The following is a 20,373-nucleotide window of genomic DNA, read 5'->3' as shown; positions in this document are numbered from 1 at the left end:
AGCCGCACTAAACTAAAGTAACTAAAGAAAATTATGAATCCAATATGTTTGAGTGCTTGAACCTTCTGCAAAAAGTTTGAAAACTCTGATTCTGAACTTTGATTCAGATAAGTTTAAGGAAGAATTGAGCCCTCATAGTAAGTGAAAAAATCTTAACATATTTCGAAACATTACCAACCAACTTGAGTGTGGCAAACTAGACTGTTTCTACAAGAAAATAAATCATTATTGTTTAGAAGATATTTATCGAAGATGACAGATGTCCCATATCAACTCGAAGATGACAAATGATCACCATATCAACTTTCTACAACTTATTTTTGGTGTTTTGTAGATTTAGAGCTTGAAGATGTTCGTTCAAAATTATTTTAACGATGACAATCTCAATTTCCGTCTTTTTCCCGCTTTTCTCGTTTTTCGCGGTTCGGTGGCCACCCTGTATGAACAATTTTACTTCGATAGAATAATTGAAACTGATGTCGTGTTTGTTCTGATCTCAATCAAATCGACTGCTCTTGGTTTAGATATGTTACCAATGAAATTTTTGAAGGCTATTTGTCCAAAATGATTAAGGAGATACGGGAGACCGTGTTATTTTCCCTATCTTTTGACTCACTCTAACAATTATCATCAAAACTTTGTGAAAGCAAATCTCGAGTTTTAGTGAACCGATGAAGCTGAAAATTTATTGGGTTGTGCACTGCGTATATAGAATTATAGTGATACATTTTTCGCATCGATATATGGAGTGGTTCTTGAGATTTGCTTTTTGAAATGGACAGGGTGATTATGATGACGTCCCATTTGACTTGTTTTTCCTATTTTTTAAAAAATCATATTATCTCATTAGAGTAGCTGAAAGAGCATTGGAAGGTATGTTGAAAACTGAATTCAACTCAATTTTAACCAAAAAGCAGATGGGACTGACTTGCGATTCACGACAGTATAAGTAGATTTAATTTGTTGTGTCAGTTTCTATCGGGATATCGTTCGAAACATAGCACAAAAACTGCAATACTTAAATTGATGATATTGGTATTGTTGTGGATAAGGGACGACTTGTCGTACTTATTCTTCTTGATTTTTCAAAAGCATTTAATAAGGGGGTTCTACCCGTTACTTCTCGAGTACGTACCACAGGGTTCAATTGTAGGTCCAATTTGATTGTCTTTATTAATAAATGACCATACCTTGTGTTGTGAAAAATTGCCAGATTCATCTTTTTTTGCGTATGACGCTTTGAAAACACATCAATGAATCAATGAATATTATCAACGGATTGATGATTGGTGTCGCGAAAACCTGTTCACATTGAATGCTCGGATAGCTAATACCGTTTTGACTCATATTCCGAACACTTAAGGCCAACAGTGACTTCAAATGCATCTGATTGGCATAAATTGGCAGATATTTATGTAAATTTCAATTCCCTCGCAAAACCTAACTGTTAGCTGTTGGGTGTACCGATAATAATGTTGATTTAATTAGTTTTAATATTATTTTTACGTTACAGTCATGGGCGTAAATAGCCATCAGACTTGAGGGGGGCCACGGCCCCTTCTCATGAGAGTTAAAAGTCGTAAAGGATTTAGATAACTTAACAATGCTTGTTTCGATAATATTTGTGAACCGATTATAGTCGTGTACTTTCATACAGAGGTAGATGAAAACCTAAAAATTGACCAAAACCGACTGATCAATTTTCTTAGATACCAAATGTCACTTTTATGGAAAAATAGTAAACATTTATTTAAAAATCTATGTTTTCGTTTTATATTGCCAAGATGACGTATTCAACCCAATCTTATATTTAGATCTCGAATAAAATACAAGGATTAAAAAGCAGATTGTTATCAGGATTTACCTTTCCAATTCGATTTGAACTAGATGTTTTCAAAGTATTAAAATCAGACATCATGTATACGCGCTTTATATTAAGAGCTTGAGATCAGCTTGCCATGAGCGCACAAAAATAATCGCGCGCTTGAGCACGTGCTATGGTGAAACACATTTTTTAGATCACATGTAGCAATGTACTAGCTCAAACGATCACATCTGCACTGGCTCATGCGCCGTCTCATGAGAAAATCACAATGTGACAGTGCATTTGAGCCTCGCAGGCGAAGGTTTCAGAAGCAAGGAAAAGGGATTAAACTATGGATCAAACTGCCCGTAGGCAGTTTCAAAGGACTGACGTGGTTCAACGCGGTTTAAATTCTAGAATCTGAATTGAAAAACTTGGGCTGGCCACCGAAGAAGCATAGGCATAGACCGAAGTCGTATGCTTCCGTGGGCTTATTGTACTAGGCAAACATAACTGCATGAAAGTACTCCTAGTAAGCGCATGCGACGAGCCTCACGAGATGTCTCATGAGACTCGCTCACTAAGATATGTTTTGTACGTATCCGTATCTCGTGTTTCACATAATTTGTGAGCTGCGATATGAAATATCGCATGGCACAATAGAATTATTAGTAGTAGAACGCTAATAGCGTAGTTGTCACAAAACTGATTTTAATTTTTATTACCTTAAATTATGGTTTTTCATTGTTTGTTATATACCATGATGTTGTTTTGGTTCTTAAAATTAATCTGACACTTTGAAGCCCGGTACTCACGCTGTCAGTTCGTGGCAAACTAGATGTTGGTAATACGAACAGCAGCGACATTAGCATTCTTAGGTTAATGCTTCTACTCATGGCACACTAGCTCATTTAGGTATACATGAGATACACGACACTCTGATTAAAATAAGATAAAAATTTAAATGTATCACCCAAGCCTTTGAAAAAAAAAATGCTTGCTAGTTTGAAAATATGGATTATTGTTGCTCAGCATTTCTGTAGCAAACGATTCATTTCTCTAAACCTCTCGAACACAAAATTTGAACATGGTATTGAATAATACCTTTAGAGTTAAAAACTTCAAATCCTAAAGCTGCTTGGCTACCATCATATTGAAGGATATAAGTTTTTTTTTGTATTCAAATAAAGCTGTTGTCAGAATATTCGTACGATAACAGTTATTTGAAAAAGGGATGGAAGGTATTTTGCTCATGGATTTATTAATATCCAATCATAGTAAGGCAGAGCAAAAGTTCGACCTTAGTGGTATAATCAATTTTTTTTATAAAAACAATAGCAGTTGAAAATAAATACCATACAGTAAACCTTCAGCATCTTCTTTCTGGCGTTTACGTCCCCACTGGGACAGAGCCTGATTCTCAGATTAGTGTTCTTATGAGCACTTCCACAGTTATCAACTGAGAGCTTACTATGCCGATGACCATTTTTGCATGTGTATATCGTGTGGCAGGTACGAAGATACTCTATGCCCTGGGAAGTCGAGAAAATTTCCTACTCGAAAAGATCCTCGACCGGTGAGATTCGAACCCACGACCATCAGCTTGATCATGCTGAATAGCTGCGCGTTTACCGCTACGGCTATCTGGGTCCCTTCAGCATATTTGCTACAATTTCGCTGATTGTCTTAAACAAACTTTTGCCCCATCGGTGGGGCTCGACACTTTTACGATAGACATACTTTATATAAACTTATGTTTACAGATAAATACACTCTAATTTTTCATCAAAGAATTGCCCAAAGTCCAAAAAAAACGTTTTTTTACAAAACTAGGTGAAAATGTGAAATGTTGGTGACTTTTTTCGCACGATCAGGCAAATTTGGGGTAATTTGTAAACTTATTTGCTAGATTATATCATGGGTCGAACTTTTAGCCCGCTGATTCGAACTTTTGCCACACTATGGGCCAAAAATTGATTCCAAGCAATTATGTAGTTACTAATACACCTCAAAGCATCCTTAAAAAATCGAAGAAGATTTTATCCTTATTTATTTTCATGCAATGAAAGTTTGATAAAAAATTATAATGTTCACGTCAAAAAACAACAAATAGCCATTATTTTTCCAAATCACAATCGACTCTTATGATATTTGTAGTGAAAGTCCCTTACTTGAACACTATAGCATTTGTAAGCTTTGATTTGATTTGAGCTAGATCCTAAATCGAATCCTAAACATTCGATTTCTTATCATTAATCTAGAAACAAGTTTTATCTATATTTCATACAAATAACGCATCGTCTTCTAATTACAGAAATTTTACATGAATGCATATATATTTATAACGAAAATAACATCTCTGAACCGAATTGATGTGGTTCCCATTCTGGAGATAGTCACTTATGACTTAAAAAAGTTATAGTGGCAACTTCATTTGGAAGCGAAGTGAAGCTGTTCTTCTCGAAATGAATTATCCCAGGGTTAAAAATCTCGTTAACAAAGACAAACAAAAATCGTGTCTTAAAACAATCTTCAGTATGAATAAGGTTTACGTTTATTCTACAGAAACAAATAGTAACATGGTCTTATTATCTTTCCAATCAAAAAACTTCAGAAAATTGGTGTCAACATAGCATAGAAAATTGTTGCGACATTTACGATTTTACATGGTTCGATGTGATTTTTTGTACGAAACCGCCACTTTCTTACTATATGTAAAAGAATTTCAATGTTCACAGTTTTGTTGTCAGATTTGAATGCAACTGCATCACCGTCGTCTACGTACGAACTGCTACGCTTACTGCACAATTGTTTATTTTCGAGATTTTTTTTGTGGAACTTTATCATAACTCTCACACACAAACATTTTCCAGTAACAACGATTCGTTCTATATAAATGATCACAAAATATCGCAGCTTGCTTAAAATATGAAAAGACTTTGGTTTTCTAATTAACAAAACCACTACAAATGGATCAAGTCAATTCTTATAGTTCTAAAACAAACAAGACAAAAAGGAAACAGTATGGCAGTATGTGATGTTTTAAAAGTACATATTGCTATTGCCTGTCAAACAATGATCATCCATAAATTCATATTCAAAATGCATTTAATGCGTCTAGTATCATAAGTGTTTGATACTAAAAACTAGTTTAAACTGTATTGTCATTTCTTCTCCATTTTTTTTTCGGGGGGGCCAAGGCCATGGTTCGGGGGGGCCAGGCACCCCCTGGCCCCTCCCTATTTACGCCAATGGTTACAGTACGGAACAGCATTTTGATTCAAATGTCGAACACTTTGTTCATTCTGTCTCATATTCCGAACATCTTGATTCAAATTCCGAACAGATCAAATAAATCGTATTGAAATGAACAATTTCGCAAATAAATTTACTTAAGCTTGTTCTTCTGGTCTGAAACTAGAGAATCATCACTACTCCCGCGGTACCGTTTTGATTCATATTACGGACACTTAAGGCCTCAGTGAAGTATAACTCACCAGAAAACATACAAAATAAATCTTTTTGTATGATTCCTCTGCGTTATTGGGCCTTTGAAACACTTTACTTTCAAATGGTGGGTAATGATTTTGATTCCGCGACATGAATAATTTAAAATAAATAGAAATGTGTGGACTTTTCATGGTTCTTATTCCGGACGCTTTCTTACCTTTGCCTCATATTCCGGACACTTTGATTCGAATTCTGGACAGCTCATGAAAATCATAAATAGAAAAGTCAAATCATCAATTGAAATTGTCAAACCACTGAAGAGACGTATAAGGTAGTTGTACATTATGAATTTGCATAGATATCTATGAAAAATACTTGTTAAAACGTGCCTCGAACGTTAGAACTTTTGAGCGGCAAAAACTGAAACATTTCGTGTGAAATGTTTCCCATACAAAGTAGAGTGTCCGGAATATGAAGCTGTCCGTAATATGAATCAAAACGGTATAAATTATATTGGAGACGTTAAAATTGAATTGCAATTGACTGCCATTTCCTTGTTATTTGGTGACATATTTCAGCGAAACATTTCAACCAAATCGCCATACAAAAACCGAGTGTTCGGAATATGAGTCTGTTCGGAATTTGAGACAAAACGGTACTCTCTTCATTTCAAACTGTGCCTTTCTGAACTCGTTAAAATCATTTTAGCATTAGCATCAGCATTAGCATTAAGCATTTCACATACATTTGTAGGTGGTACAGTCCTACACCATTGTATGAGGGTTGCCTCCTTCCCGTCCGTTACCAAAGTCAGAAATTTGGGACTAACCTCTAACTCTTAGACAAGATTGACGCATCCTCCAATAGTCGAGAGCTGTCCTGGCCACGTCCTTGCGAAAGCTGGGGAATGGGAAAGGATGATTGATTGAACACCTACTTAAGAAAGATGCAGAGAACTCTACGACCTCTCATAGATGTTACGGGATGTTGTGGAATATTGATGGAAAGGGTAGTGCCATAGGATACGTTCGGTAGACGTTCTGGCCGACAAAATGTTTACGCATTATGATGATGCCCTGCTGATCAGAACAAACTCACCGAATTCCTTTTTTGAAACTCCTCTGCTATCCGTCGCTCCTCTTATAATGAACAATAGCGTGATCCGTAACTCCGTGATCCGTAACCGTGTTTCTGGTTACCATAATCCGGGGTATCATTGATCAGCGGGGTAACATTGATCGGAATGACTCATCTCGTAAAAAGTTCGTATCATCATTTATTGGTGGAACATTTCCAAATCATGAATGGTACTTCGCTTTCTCATATTCATGAGCTAATGAAAGTTAAGACTTTTGCAAAATTTGCGTTTACCTTATGCGTAAATTTGTCCACCTTTCGAAACAATGATTTCAAAGGTTAAGGATGGCACTACCAAAGATTCATGTCTCACATAAGTTCTGCAAATGGTATGAACAAGAAGTAAGCGGTTCTCACTAAAAATGGCATCGCCAAAAACGATTTCGTTGTCAAAACTTTTATAGGTTTGCTCAATTAGACAACATTAACAAATTACTGTAAATAATGTAGAATTCCCTTAGGCAATTGCCTACATTTAGGCGTATTCCGTGGTTTGAGGTGTTTTTAATTTGAAAATAAATCAAAAAGGAAATAACTTGTAAGCGTTTGGCCTTCATATTCGGCTTCAGCGGCCATGATTAAAGTAAGTAACGACATTTTCAATATTACCGAACGTTGTTTACATAGGTTATCAATGTTACCCCATATCAGCTAAATCAAAAAATCGATCAAAACATTTTTTTTTAAATGCTTAAATCTTTCAAAAAACAAAATGCAGTATACAGTCACGAGCTATGGGTGGCAGTACTTGTTTTGAAAATATAAAATTGCCAACATTGGCGTTTTCAAACAAAATATTTAAGAAATATTAAAAAAAAAAAAGATCAATGTTACCCCGGATTACGGTACCTTTTTTTTGTTTTGTTTCGATTCTGCGTTCCGTTCCACAGCCTTCCATTTCACTTTACTTCGTTCCATGAGCTAATTGACGTTTGAACCATTTTGATTTTGAATGATGTGCAAATTAGTGAGGTACAAATTAAAAAGTGTTCAGATTAAATGTGGTCAAACCAACGGGGGTACCCGATACACCACTTTCTCATAGGATGTCGCTTAGAAAATTTCAGTAAACTTCGTTGTTATCTATTTTTACACAAGCTTTCTAGTACAAAACATCAGATTATTTAGACAACAAGCCAAAACTTGCGTTATAAAAAACACATTTACCACGATATCCATGGGTAAGTTGTAATATCGAGTAACTTGTTATTTGGTATTTGAATTGGAAGGCAGTACAAAGTTTTTCAGGATTACTAGTGCTTCTTTCGTTTTCGGCTTTATGTCTCTATTATGGAAGAGTCTGCTTTTCAACTTAGCGTTCTTAAGAGCACTTTCACAGTTATAAACTGATAGCTTTAATTGTCAATTGACCATTTTTGCAGATATTTATTACCGTGAGGCAAGCACAAAGCATGCTTTAGGAGTCGAGAAAATTGTCAACCCGAAAAGATCCGGATTTCGGATTTCGGAGCGTAAATGACGACAAAATTTTCGAAATCGTGTACCAATAAAAACCAATAGCGTGCAATTGTGGGACAATGGTCCTATAAATGGTACTACTAAAGGTCATTAAAAATTGAACTCAAAATCCAAAATTAACCCTGATAAAAATACCAGCAATTAGCACTTTTTCGCAAAACTAAGTGAACATGTACAATTTCATAAAAAAAAATCGCACAATCTGGTGAAATTCACTAAATTTGAAGATGGTATGTGATAACATGTAATTTTTTCGGTGAGTTTATGCTAGAGTCGAACTTTTGCCCCACTATGAGCCAAAAATTGATTCCAAGTATTTATGCAAAAACTAATACACCTCAAAGCTTTCTTAGGCCTGGAAACGCCCCTACATAAAAATCGAATAAGGGTTTATCTTTATTTAGGTCTAAGCAATGCAAGTTTGACCAAAAATTACAATTTACAAATTAATAAAAAAAAGTAGTGATAACTTTTTTAAATCATCGATTCTTATTATGTTTGTAGTGAAAGTCCTTCTTCTGAATATCATTCGAATCACCATGGCATTCATTTTTTTTTAAATGAGAGCTAGAAATCTTAAGAAGAAGCTTTTGCCCCACTCGAACTTTTTCCCCACTTAACTCTTTGTATGTTTTCTGGTTATTACGCTACATTGTTAAGTCAACTGTTTCAAAGTGATGATTGTATAAACTCATCATTCAATTTAAAGAAGATTTTTTTGCATAATTAGTTTGACGATGATTAATTGAATTAAATAAGTTAAAATTCCTCAATTGCCGATAAGGAGTATAAAAATATAAACCTCATAATAGGTTAGAAGAATAAATACGATGGGAAAGAATATCCTTCACGAATGAAATCATAGCGAATTTTCCATTGTTAGTTTATCAATGAGCATGCATCCTGATTCAGAAGTTGGAAGAGGGACAGAAGTACAGCCATATTTACGTAGATCATGTTACAGAAATAGATTTTGAACTGGTTTAATATGTTCTTCATGCGTCTTCATGAGACCAAACAAAACAATATTCTTATATAGACCCCATGTAAGCAACGTGAAAAGTTTGTGTATGGATTGAGGATTTTTGTAATAATTCCATTTATATAACGTCGTTAATCGAAGGGCATAAAGTACTATAATTTTACAAAAGCATCATGCATTGGTACGCATTGATTGACAAGAACAAAAAATCTTGGCGCCAGATCCTTTGGCAGGGCCCAACATGCCCAACCGCACCTTACAAAACTGTGCACAGCCAAAATCAGTTTTCAAAATTCTTGGAAATTATATTCCAACGGAAAAATCAAATTCCATCTGCCACGCAGAAGCGCATCCTTCCCGGCCAAAGCTTGCATTACAACTGTCGGAATCCGTTGCTGGCGCCCGACGACGACGACGACTACATCGCCCGTTAGTTTTACTGGCTGCCGAAGCTGAAACCCTCTGTCTGGCCATAAGCAGGGGAAAAACTAAAGCACTTTTTCGTTCCTGGTCTTCGTCTCGTTCGACTCAACGAAATTCGTAAAGGGGAGGGTGAGGCAAGTCGACATTGCATGGAGTTGTAACCGCGCTTCGTTTTCGCCGGTCGGGGTGCTAGTACCGACGGCCGAGTACTAAGAGCATGATGACGTTGGTTGCCGTCGCTCGGCGCCGAACCAGTGCCAACCATCAAACGGAGCGCTCTCACTGTATTTAAAGGATTTTGCACATGGTTTGTTTTTACTTTACAACACACGTGGGATGGGGGGGGGGGGTTTGTTACTCAATGCTTCTGCATTGACTTCAGACACCCATTTTTGGTTTTTCCATGCTGTGCAATAACTAACTCTACAGTCGCATCTCAATGACGACGGGGTGGAAGCGTCCTCAAACCATTGAATGGTGGGCATGGTGGAGTAACAACCCCATCCCCTCATCGTATTGTATGGGTAGATTGCAGTCTCCTGCCTCTTGCTTGACTTCTGATGCGAAAAGCGTGGTGCGAACAGGATGGGTCAGAAGAAACAGTACTTTGCAGTACTGTGTTTCTACGATTGATCGTTTTTTGATCCTTGTTTGGAGTCGTGCTTTTGATTTTTCGTTGGACCTGTTAGCGAAAGCTAGCGGGAGTAATCCTTCTTGGAAACAGTCTAGGAAAAAAAACCTCTCAGAAGGTTACGTCATCTTTCGTTTATTCACTGAACATGGTTGCAACCACGAACAAAAGGAAGGGTGAATCTCTGAATTCACAACTTCTGTACAAAAAAGTGGGATAAAACTGTCACTAAACGTGGCAAAAATGGAAGAAAGGACGTTTCTCTGGAATGCACACTTTCTTCCAAGGGTGAAATGAATAATGTTGACAATGGTATCGAAATGATCAATCAGTTCGATGCTCTAGACAAATTTTCCGAACACCAAATTGAAGCAGCCTCTAGCCCAGATTATTTGATTCAAGTGAGAAAGCAAAGAGTGCCGCCAATCTAGGTTTGCTGTTCTGAATTTGGAAGATTTAGGCAGGAGATCTTGAACTCCATTAGGGGAATCAAGGTTCCTTCCAAATCTCAGAGAAATGAGACTGTCGCGTTTTGCCGGAAACTCTCAAAGAGCTCGAACTTCTTCGCAAACATCTTGAAGAGAAGAAGCACATTTTTTTTTACTTATGACGACAAAACTGAACGTTTGTTCAAAATCGTCTTGAAAGGTCTCTCAAGTGAGCACAAGTCACCTGAAGAGATAAAAAATGGAATGAATGATTTACTTGGATTTTTCCCAGTCCAAGTAGTCATTATGAAAAAGAGAACCTAATCTAGAATTGTTCGGAAAGGGCTTTCTTAAGAATATTATTTAATTCACTTTAACAAAAAAGAACTAAATAATATTTAAGCTTTAGAAACAGCTAGCCTTCTGTACGATGTCCGTGTGACATGAGAACAGAACCCCACTCAGTGCCGTCGGTGCCAAAAGTGAGGTCATGGTACAAAAAATTGTCGCGTGGATATTAAATGCATGATTTGAGGAGGTTCTTCTCACGCTAAGGACGTCTTTCCAGTGAAGGAAGATACGAAAAAGTTTATATGCGCAAATTGCGGGGGCAACCATAAGTCTACCTTTTGGGATTGCTCTTCGCGTAGATGAGTCGTCGAGGCTCGTACCAGGCAGATGAACGGCAACATTTTTCGTAGCCGAAATTCCCCAGGCAGAATCTCAAATCAATTCTCATTTTTCAGTTAACGTTCGTTTGCTTAATAAGCACACCTATCAGGTAAATTATGATCATACTCATTCACAAACTAATTTTCCGTCAATTCGTTCGAATCTTTTAAATTTGAAGAGAAATACCCGAGACAACTGCTATGCGAATAGTGTAGCAGGTATCTTAAGCGCCTCCCCTTTTCTTCTAAGGCGGCATCCAATAATTTTAAATTCTTCAAACAAAAAGCGGAGAGGTGGTCAAAAATGTTCAATTTTAGCGTTACGTAATAAATGAACGCTGCCAAATGGTTAACCGTTTGAATTGTTTTAAATCAAATGGGAATACCCCTGCATCTGCCGTCGCATGTAACTTCTATTACGCCTCTTGATCAGCCGAAAATTCCAACGGAAAATCATCTGAAAATGTAGCTACTTCTAGTAATATGTCTCTCTCTCTCTCTCTGTTTTTGATTTTTATCTGAACAATTGAATCAAATGATTGAAGCAATGCGCAAAACCATCACTGAAGCAGTACAAGTTGGTGTGAAATTCACAAATAAAATTGTTATTGGATTACGTTTCTCTAATGAATCCAAATATTTTGTATTGGAATGCTCATCCTTTGAATGGAATAGAAGAAGAGCTGTTAAATTTTCCAACAGTCAATAACCTACATATAGCAGTTATTACTGAAACCTTTTGGAAGCCTGAATACAAACTTAAAAGAGATCCAATCTTTTTTGTTTACCGTAATGATCAACTGGGTGAAGCATGTGGTGGAGTTGCTGTCATCATTCATAGGCGTATGAAACATCAACTTTTTTTCATCACTTGAAATCAAAGTTTATGAAGCTTTGAGATTTCCTGTTGAGACACAGCTTACTAAATGTACTTTGATATCTGTCATTAAGCATTTTCAATGCACTGGAGAACAAGTTTTTTTGAAGCAGATGACTTTCGGAAAATGACTTTGATTTTAATATTTAATATAAACAATTAAATCAAATGATTGATGGAATGTTCAAAACCACTTCTATTGCTGTAGTAGCCTTAGTTGGTGTAAAATTTACTTAACAAATCGTTATTGGATTACGTTTTTCAGAGTGTCTACTCATTTACAGAAATGAAATTTTCTGAGATTTCCAGGTTTTAAAAATTATTCTAGGGTAAAAAAAATTCCCGAAACATACGAATAGGTAATTTAAGACAATTAAACTTTTTTTTTTTCAAATGTAAGATATCTTAAAAAATAAATTTATCTTGGAAAAAAATTCGAAAAATGTGTTGATTGTTGTTGTTTGCCAAGAAAATCAAGAATGTTTATCAAACTACCTGAAAGGGCCTTTAATCATTAAAGTCAGATATGAAAAAAATAGTCGATGCGATCTTGCGAAAAATATATCCTTTCCCTTAAAATTGGATTCAGATGTATAGACTTCATTGACGTACCCACAATGTTTTTCTGGAGAACGTTTTGCTTTTTTTGTTTGGGGAAATCAAGGCTGATAGTAAAATAGTATAAGAAATAATAACTTAAGACACTTCTAGTTAAAAAAAACGAGACCATACCTACATTATGAAAACTAAGAGACAACCTAACTATAAACACGAGATGAGAGTTTGATTGTAACGTTGATCATACATTTTTCTATATATATTTCTAAGGTCCTTTTTTGGAATTTCTCATGACATTACGACAAGTATAACAGCTCAATTTACTATAGATTTCTTTCACGTATTACTTCACAGATCTCTTCAGGAATTTGTTTTGAGATTTTTCACGTACTTTCTAAGTAATTCTTCCAAAAAAATTATATTCCGTCAATCAATCTGGAATTTTTCTATCCAAAAATGATTTTTTTTCTCTAACACTTCCTCCAGCATTTCTTCAAGAATTCATTCAGGAATTCCTCAATTTTTTCTTTTTGAAGAATTTTCAATTATCATTTATCCAAATTTCTAGGAAACTTAAATTGTTTTTGAAAAAAATAAAAATAAAAAATCTGCGTTGAATTTCGAAAGACAATTCTGGAGATGAAACCTGTGTGAGTTCTAGTACACCTTCCTTGAATTCCTTCGAGAATCTCTGAAAGACCCACAAAATGTTTGATGAAATTCTTCCTAAAATATAAACAAATATTAGAATCTTCAAATAATGTTCAACAAGACGTTTTGAAGAACATAATTGAAATAATTCAGACTGAATCCCTGAACCTTGAATACAGTTTCAAAGACTCCATGGAGATTGGGAAATTTTAAAGAAAAAATATCGAAGATATGTTTGAACCGCAGCAACAATATTTCGATGATATGCTGGTGGCATTCCAAAAGAAATTTCTGGAGAAACTTAATGAGGAATCCTAAAAAACAAACTAATCGAGGAGTTCTTTGAAAAATTCATAATAGATATTATCAAATAATGCCTGAAGAATTTTTGGAGCAATTCCTGAAAGTAATCGTGGCTGAATATTTGAAAAATTTGATTTCGTGGAAAAGTGTCGAAAGGAATAAACTTTTGAGAAAGCGTTAGAGCGCTCTAAGATTTTTGGACCAAATCCTGAATAAATTTCTGAGAATATTCAAGAAATTTCTGAAAATATTAAAAAAGAAATCACTGGACATATTTTTTTTGTCAATCAGAAGTACACCATTTTGTTACAATTTTACACTTTATATTATATAGTTTGAAAACGTTATTTTCTAAATCTAGTTCGAATTTTGATATGACATAAATTTTTGTTTTAGTTCCGATTTCGTCATAGTAAAGTCTACTACGTACGTCTACGTATTACTAAAAGCATTCTGAAGATCTGAGTAAAATATCATTAAGAATTTTCAAACAAGTAATAATATACATATATATGCTCAAAAGAGATCCAAATTTTTGGTTGGAGTATGTGGTGGTTGAAACACCAACTTTTTTCGTTGCTTGAAACCAAAATTCTTGAAACTTTATGTCAGTGGTGCTCATCTTGCGGCCCGCGGGCCGCATGTGGCCCTCTGAGCCCAAGATTGCGGCCCGCGGAACACTTTTGAAGAAAAGAAGAATATTCTTATTCTACAATTACAAAAGTGCATAACATTTAGTAAGGACTTCCAATACTTCCAAAGAAATGGGAAAAAACCTCGTACTGGCCATTATTATTTTTGTGGTTCTTGTTTAAATGTTTTGGGATCTCTTGTCAAATACGTCGTTGGGAAAAATGATATTATCATATGTAACAGACAAATGACTGATTTAATGCTGAAAAATATGAATATTTTCATAATAATTTAAAAAATCTGGATTTGATCTTGATTATGAATCTGGTTCGTTCACAATTAATTATTTTCAATGTTTATATTCACAGGCAGAATCTTACAAAAAAATCAAAACAATTAATCTGCAAATCATTCTGAATCTTTTCTTATAAACAAAACCAATAAAATCTTTTTACCCTTTCTCACAGTTTTGGTCGACATTTTATCCGTCAATATGGCGTTTTTAAAATAATTTCTTGAGCAAAAGTTGTTGCAAATAAGCAAAAAAATATTCAAAATGAATAATTTTTTTTAATCGAAATCAATTGTTTGTTTTTTATTTATCGATGGATGCTACCATGAGAAGAAGACGGTTAATGCAGGAGAAATTAACAGTGATGTTTTGTAAATACATTTAAAAACATCTGGGAATGTCAATCAGTCCATTTATTTTGTTTTATATAAAAAAACACTTATTTTTTCATTATTTAAATTTAATGTGTATATTCTGAATTTTGAGAATTTTGGATCATTAAATCAAGCGTGTGCATGAATGAAGCCAAATGTAACATAATCGATTTCTTTGCAACGATCTTCCCTTCTTCGAATAAAAGTAACAAGTTTCTTTACCTTTTTTCACGCTAGTCAGCGAAGTAATCTTACGTCCTGAGATGGAAACATGCCGAAAAATTTGAATCTTCTCTCCTTTATTCACAGAAGAGACAATCTTTAGAAAGAAATCAATCGTGCTACATTTGATGTGACACAAAAACTATCAATTGTTGGAAAAACGTTTACTTGGTATTATTGATGCGTAAGTTTTTCAGAACTTGGAAATTCAGAAACTATCTAATTTAGCTGATTTATTGAGCTTATTGCCTGCATCAAACTGCAAAAGCTTTGTGTGTAGTATTTTAAGTGCGCATCTTGAAAATGGTTTCCTGCGAGACGAGCAAATAAACAACGGTTAGCACTGGTAGAAAAATTTGTGTTCAAATTGAATGACCAAAATGTTGGAGACCGCACCCCTCAGATTAAAATATCCCAATGCGGCCCGCTGCGCTGATGAAAAATCATGATTTGGCCCACAACGTGCTCCAGCTTGAGCACCACTGCTTTATGTCTTTCTGTTGGAACACAGCTTGGCAAATACCCTTTCATAGCTGCCTATTTCCCTTTTCAATGCTTTGGGCAGCAAGATAAATTGCTCCAAACTGACTTGCGAATATTTACTCGCAATAAGTCCATTTTTTTGTCATTGGTGACTTTAAATGCCAAACATCGGTCATGGAATAATTCACAAAGTAATTCCTACGGCAGAATTTTACTTGATGAGAGCTCTTCAGGATATTTCTCAATTCAATACCCTGATAGCTCTACTTGTTCTATCGTCTTCTAGAAACCCTTCTTCGATTGATCTGGACTTAGCCGACTATAGTCACCTTTGTAGCTAACTGGTAACTCACGCTGATTTTGATTCTTAATTTGTTAATTTAAGACTCACAAGTCCAATTGAGAATCAAGTTATTCAGGACTTCGAAAGCATTCTCAATCAATTGAACGTTTTCGAAAATTTCTGGGAGACTGATTTGGAAGAAGTGAGAACTATTATTAAAAAAATCAAAAATATGAAAGCTCCTGGCGATGATGGAATTTTCTACATCCTCATCAAGTAACTACGAGAAAATAGCTTATCAATCTTGGTTGATATATATATATATTAACATATGTTTTCAGTTGATTTATTTTCCTGACAAATGGAAAATGCACCATTTCAAAACTGGACAAAAAATCTTGCCGAATCCTGTAGCTATCGTTCAATCAGCTTGCTTTCCTCCATCAGTAAACTTTTTGAAAAGGACTTTTTGAACAGAATGATGGCCCACACCAATGAAAATTCAATTTTTGCCAATGAACAGTTCGGATACCAACATGGACATTCGACAACTAATCAACTGTTACGTGTAACAAATTTTATTCGTTGCAAAAAATCTGGAGACTATTCTCCTGGTCTTGCTTTCCTAGACATAGAAAAAGCATTCGACAGTGTTTGGCATGAAGGCTTGATTGTAAAATTAGAAAAAATATTTTTCCAACAAACATCTTTAGAACAATCCAAGGTTATCTGTCAAAACGTACACTTCAGGTTAATAATCAGAACTCCAAGTCTGAAAGACTTCCTGTAAGAGCTGGTGTTCCTCAAAGCAGCATTTTGGGGCCAATATTGGACTATATTTACACACCTGACTTACCTGAGTTACCTCAGGGATGTCGAAAATCCTTGTTTGCGGATGACACAGGCCTCTCCTCCAAAGGACGAAACCTGAGTGTCATCTGTAGTATATTGAAAAAAAAAAAAAAAAAATTGGATATTTTTCTCCATACTTGCAAAAATGGAAGATTTCTGCCAATGTTTCCGATGCTCAATATGAAACTTTGAAGTGAACAGAGAAAGTCGCTTAATAATTTTGTATGATATTTTTAGTAAGATCAAGTTTTGGCAAAAAAATCAACAATTTTCAATTCAACGTTTCACAATGATAAAATCAAACTTTTTTTTTCATTTTTCTCTTACCCCTCCTGTATTTACGAGTTGGAGCCAACCCCCCTCTCAAGTAAGGACGGGGCTTTTTTCGAGAAGCTAGGAAATTACTTTTTCCCTCCAAGTGCCAAGTGCCCCAAGTAGATATCTGGTACAGTGGGTAGTAGTGCACCGCCAGACGACTCGTGCAATCGCACCACCATTGCTGCTGCACTTCATTCCGGGCACGAACCGAACCATTGAGCATAGGCATAGGCATGGCCCGGTTGGTAGTTTTACAGATTTCCAGCCTTTTGACTAGGGAGCAGCAGTTGAATAAGCCTGGTTGAATTTTCGATCCGCTTTTTACACAAGTGGCTTTCCAGAGCTCTTTCATCAGACAGAACACAACAACAGTGACGGTTTCGGACTTACCTTGTCCTTGTCGACGAACGACGATGACTGACCGTTTTTCAATGGGATGCCCTTGCGGCGGTTCTTGCGGGACTTTATTTTTGTTTCGATTTTGACTCACTTCACACGATCACAACGGGTTTTCCCTCAATGAGGAAGCTTTCGAATTCGGAGTTTGCAAGAGCTTGGACACTTCACTATATTTCAGGTTGTTGATTACAAAGATTACAGCACTCTTAAACACTTCTAGTTATTCGATAGACACTGACACAAATTAGCACGTTTTTTTCTTTCAGGAGAGTAGTCACTATTTTATATTTTCACTTGGTTTACCGTCTTGGCGATTTCGAGAGGATGTACTTTTCTAGACAGCTAGAGAAAGACAACGGCGACACCTTTTATGTAACACTTATGCACGACAAACACCGAGAGCAGAAACGACGACACACTACAGCGACGGAAACAGGACACGAATCAACAACGACCGGCACTTACTTCTTGGGTGACACCCCGGATGCAATTAAGTGTGTTTAAATTTGAGCCAACTCAATTACAACGTGCTCTTAAAAGAGACACTGGTTACAACCACTGCACGCCAGAGGACAGCACTCTAGGAGTAAGTTAAAGTCTGCGACGGGCAACACAAGTCTTTACTTCAGTTCGAAATCACTCGACGGAGAGTGTCACACGACTTCCTACTGCACCGGTTGACGTCCAAACAGGAAATGCATCCACGAGGATGCTATTTGGCTGCACTGAGCTCGCAACGCGCTACTGCTGCACCGTTGTGTAACTCGATGGAAAACAAGTCCAACCTCGGTTCTGTTGCGCTGATCTAAAGTGACAGCTTAGGACCCCGCATCACTGATACAAATACCCAGGAACCAGGAAAAGGCTTCGACCTGACCGCTTGGAATCTCGCGATGCACTAAATAATGACTTCGGTACAACATTACTTTAAATGTACTGTGAATTCTCTGATTTTACTAACGACACACTCCGGGACTTGGCGCGATTGCATACAGTGCGGCGCTATGCCCACGACCGACGCCTGGATGTATGTAAACTGCTGTAGTCGACGTTACCAACTACTTCCTCGTTTCGTCGGCGAAGCGCACTCAGCAGCAGCTAGGCAAGGATGATTGGGCGCTCTCACTCACTCGTATACTGCACACTACCCCCACGATGGCAATAACAACCCGAAAAAAAGCAGGACTGCACATAAACATCGGCAGTTCCACACGGAAGCGATAGGGAAAAGCGCACACAACAATTACAAAAGTTACCGGGACAGAATCAGGTGACGGCTGCACAGCGGAGCGGGTTCCATCGGTTCTGCAACCCTATTTACTCACTAATACAACTATCCAGAGTCAGCTACTGTGAGCTGGTCGGGTTCCAATGCACATGGTAAGCTGCTGGCTGCTCACTCCCTAGCGTGCGCCCTCTTGTACTCAGCACCAGCACTAGTACCAGTCGCTCCACAGCCGGCCTTCCAACCCGACACTGAAGAAAAACAAACCACACAGTACAGCGCCACTACATCCCGAAAGCAGAGACGACGACGACGAGGATGACGACGACAGCAAACACGACCAGGATACCGACGACGACGAGAAACAGGAAGCGATGCGCCCATGGTGCATTTCATCCATGCACAAGTGCAGCCCCTCCGTTAGCCGATTACAGCCGAACCGAACCGTTGCATGCAATGCAACGACCACACGACTGCCGACTGCACCCGAGCGCCATCCGAAGTCACACTCCCATGCATCGTCGGTCGCAACTCGTTAGAATTATTACCCCATTCATTTTACTTGCAGCCCGCATTCGCGCCCCCTCACAAACAATATGCGCTGTCTATCAAAGGTACATATATTTTACTGCTCACGAGACCAAGGACCAAGTACACCACCAGCCGACGGCGAGTGAGGGTCCTGTCGCTGCACCAGCACGAGACGAGGGGGACACCCCATTATTTACATGCGCACCGAGAAGCACTCACCCAACAGCGCCATCGGCACTCAAACCGTCTGCCGGTGCCGTCGACGAGCCAGACCTACCTCAACACTCAGTCTGTAACCCAGACACCCGTTCTCACCTTTCACTCACTCAAATCGCTCACTCTCGCACCACTCACTCACTCAGCACTCACCATCATTGGGTGTCATCCAATACGGAAGTGAATTTTCCTGTCCTGTTTCCAGCCTACGAATTCCAATCACCACACCACAAAACTTCCGACGGCAATCGCCAGTCCCACTGTTCACCTTTCTTCAACCACCAATCTCACCGATTTCGCACTTTTTCACCACAAAACATCTTCATCCAAAGCGTCGCACCGACTGACCCTGAAAACGAACTGCGGTGATATGATGGAGCCTGTGGCCTGCACTTTCGTAATAACTTCTTCCGAGTTGTTATCAGTAAATGTATGCACCACACGCGCGCGAAGGCAACCGAGAGAGAGAGAGAGAGCGAATCCTGTCGGGCGAAAAAATGCACTCCAACCTACACTCAAGTAGCGCACAGCTAGGACGACGTTTTCGTGTCAAGTTACACTAACACCAGGGAAATAGCTATTGTGCAAAGGATGTGGGGTGAGTTACATGATGACGATGACGACGAAAGTGGAACGGTACGTTGATGATTTCGCAATGAAGTTAACCCTTTTTACATGCACTTTTAGCTGGTGCACCACAGTCGTATGCAAAATGTACGTGTGGTGTGGTGTCGTGTGGATACCGTCGGCGTTCGGGAGTGGATGAAGGGATTTTCACGACTATGCTGACTTGCGTTGGTGGTGACACGAACGGGGTTATGAATTCAGAGGGAAATTCAATAGGAAGTTTGGAGAGATCTCTCTATATCTATAAGTAAGCATGTAACGTTTACTTGGTTGAAGGATATGAAGGAGCCTGAAATAGGGTTCAGTATGCAGAAAATGAAAGATGAATGAATGAATTACCCTTTAAGAAGTTCTTGAATTCAGTCAAGATTCTTGGGATTCCGAACAGATTGGAATTCAAGAAAGATTTATGGAATCCCTGAGGTATTCTTGAGATTCCAGAAGAATTTTTGAGATTCTTCTTCTTCTTTCTGGCGTTACGTCCCAACTGGGACAAAGCCTGCTTCTCAGATTAGTGTTCTTAT

At 37.5% G+C, this 20,373-nt stretch overlaps 1 protein-coding gene across 16 annotated transcripts in view; it reads right to left on the bottom strand.

Moving 5' to 3' along the window:
* Positions 1-19,601, bottom strand: part of LOC5567734 (sex determination protein fruitless) — a 781,499-nt gene extending 761,898 nt beyond the window's left edge. For 3 of the 16 annotated variants that reach the window (XM_021846453.1, XM_021846484.1, XM_021846496.1), the window contains exon 1: positions 17,242-18,284. The gene's annotated coding sequence lies outside the window, so the exon portion shown is untranslated. Of the gene's footprint in view, positions 1-17,241; positions 18,287-19,490 lie in introns of those variants that run through there. The other 13 variants (XM_021846441.1, XM_021846448.1, XM_021846402.1 and 10 more) reach the window with 11 other exon arrangements.
* Between the last annotated feature and the right edge of the window lie 772 nt (positions 19,602-20,373).

This window comes from Aedes aegypti, chromosome 1, assembly GCF_002204515.2.
Source record: "Aedes aegypti strain LVP_AGWG chromosome 1, AaegL5.0 Primary Assembly, whole genome shotgun sequence".
Classification (NCBI taxonomy): domain Eukaryota; kingdom Metazoa; phylum Arthropoda; class Insecta; order Diptera; family Culicidae; genus Aedes; species Aedes aegypti.
The sequence above is the reverse complement of the archived record's forward strand: the minus strand, read 5'-3'. Positions and strand labels throughout refer to the sequence as shown.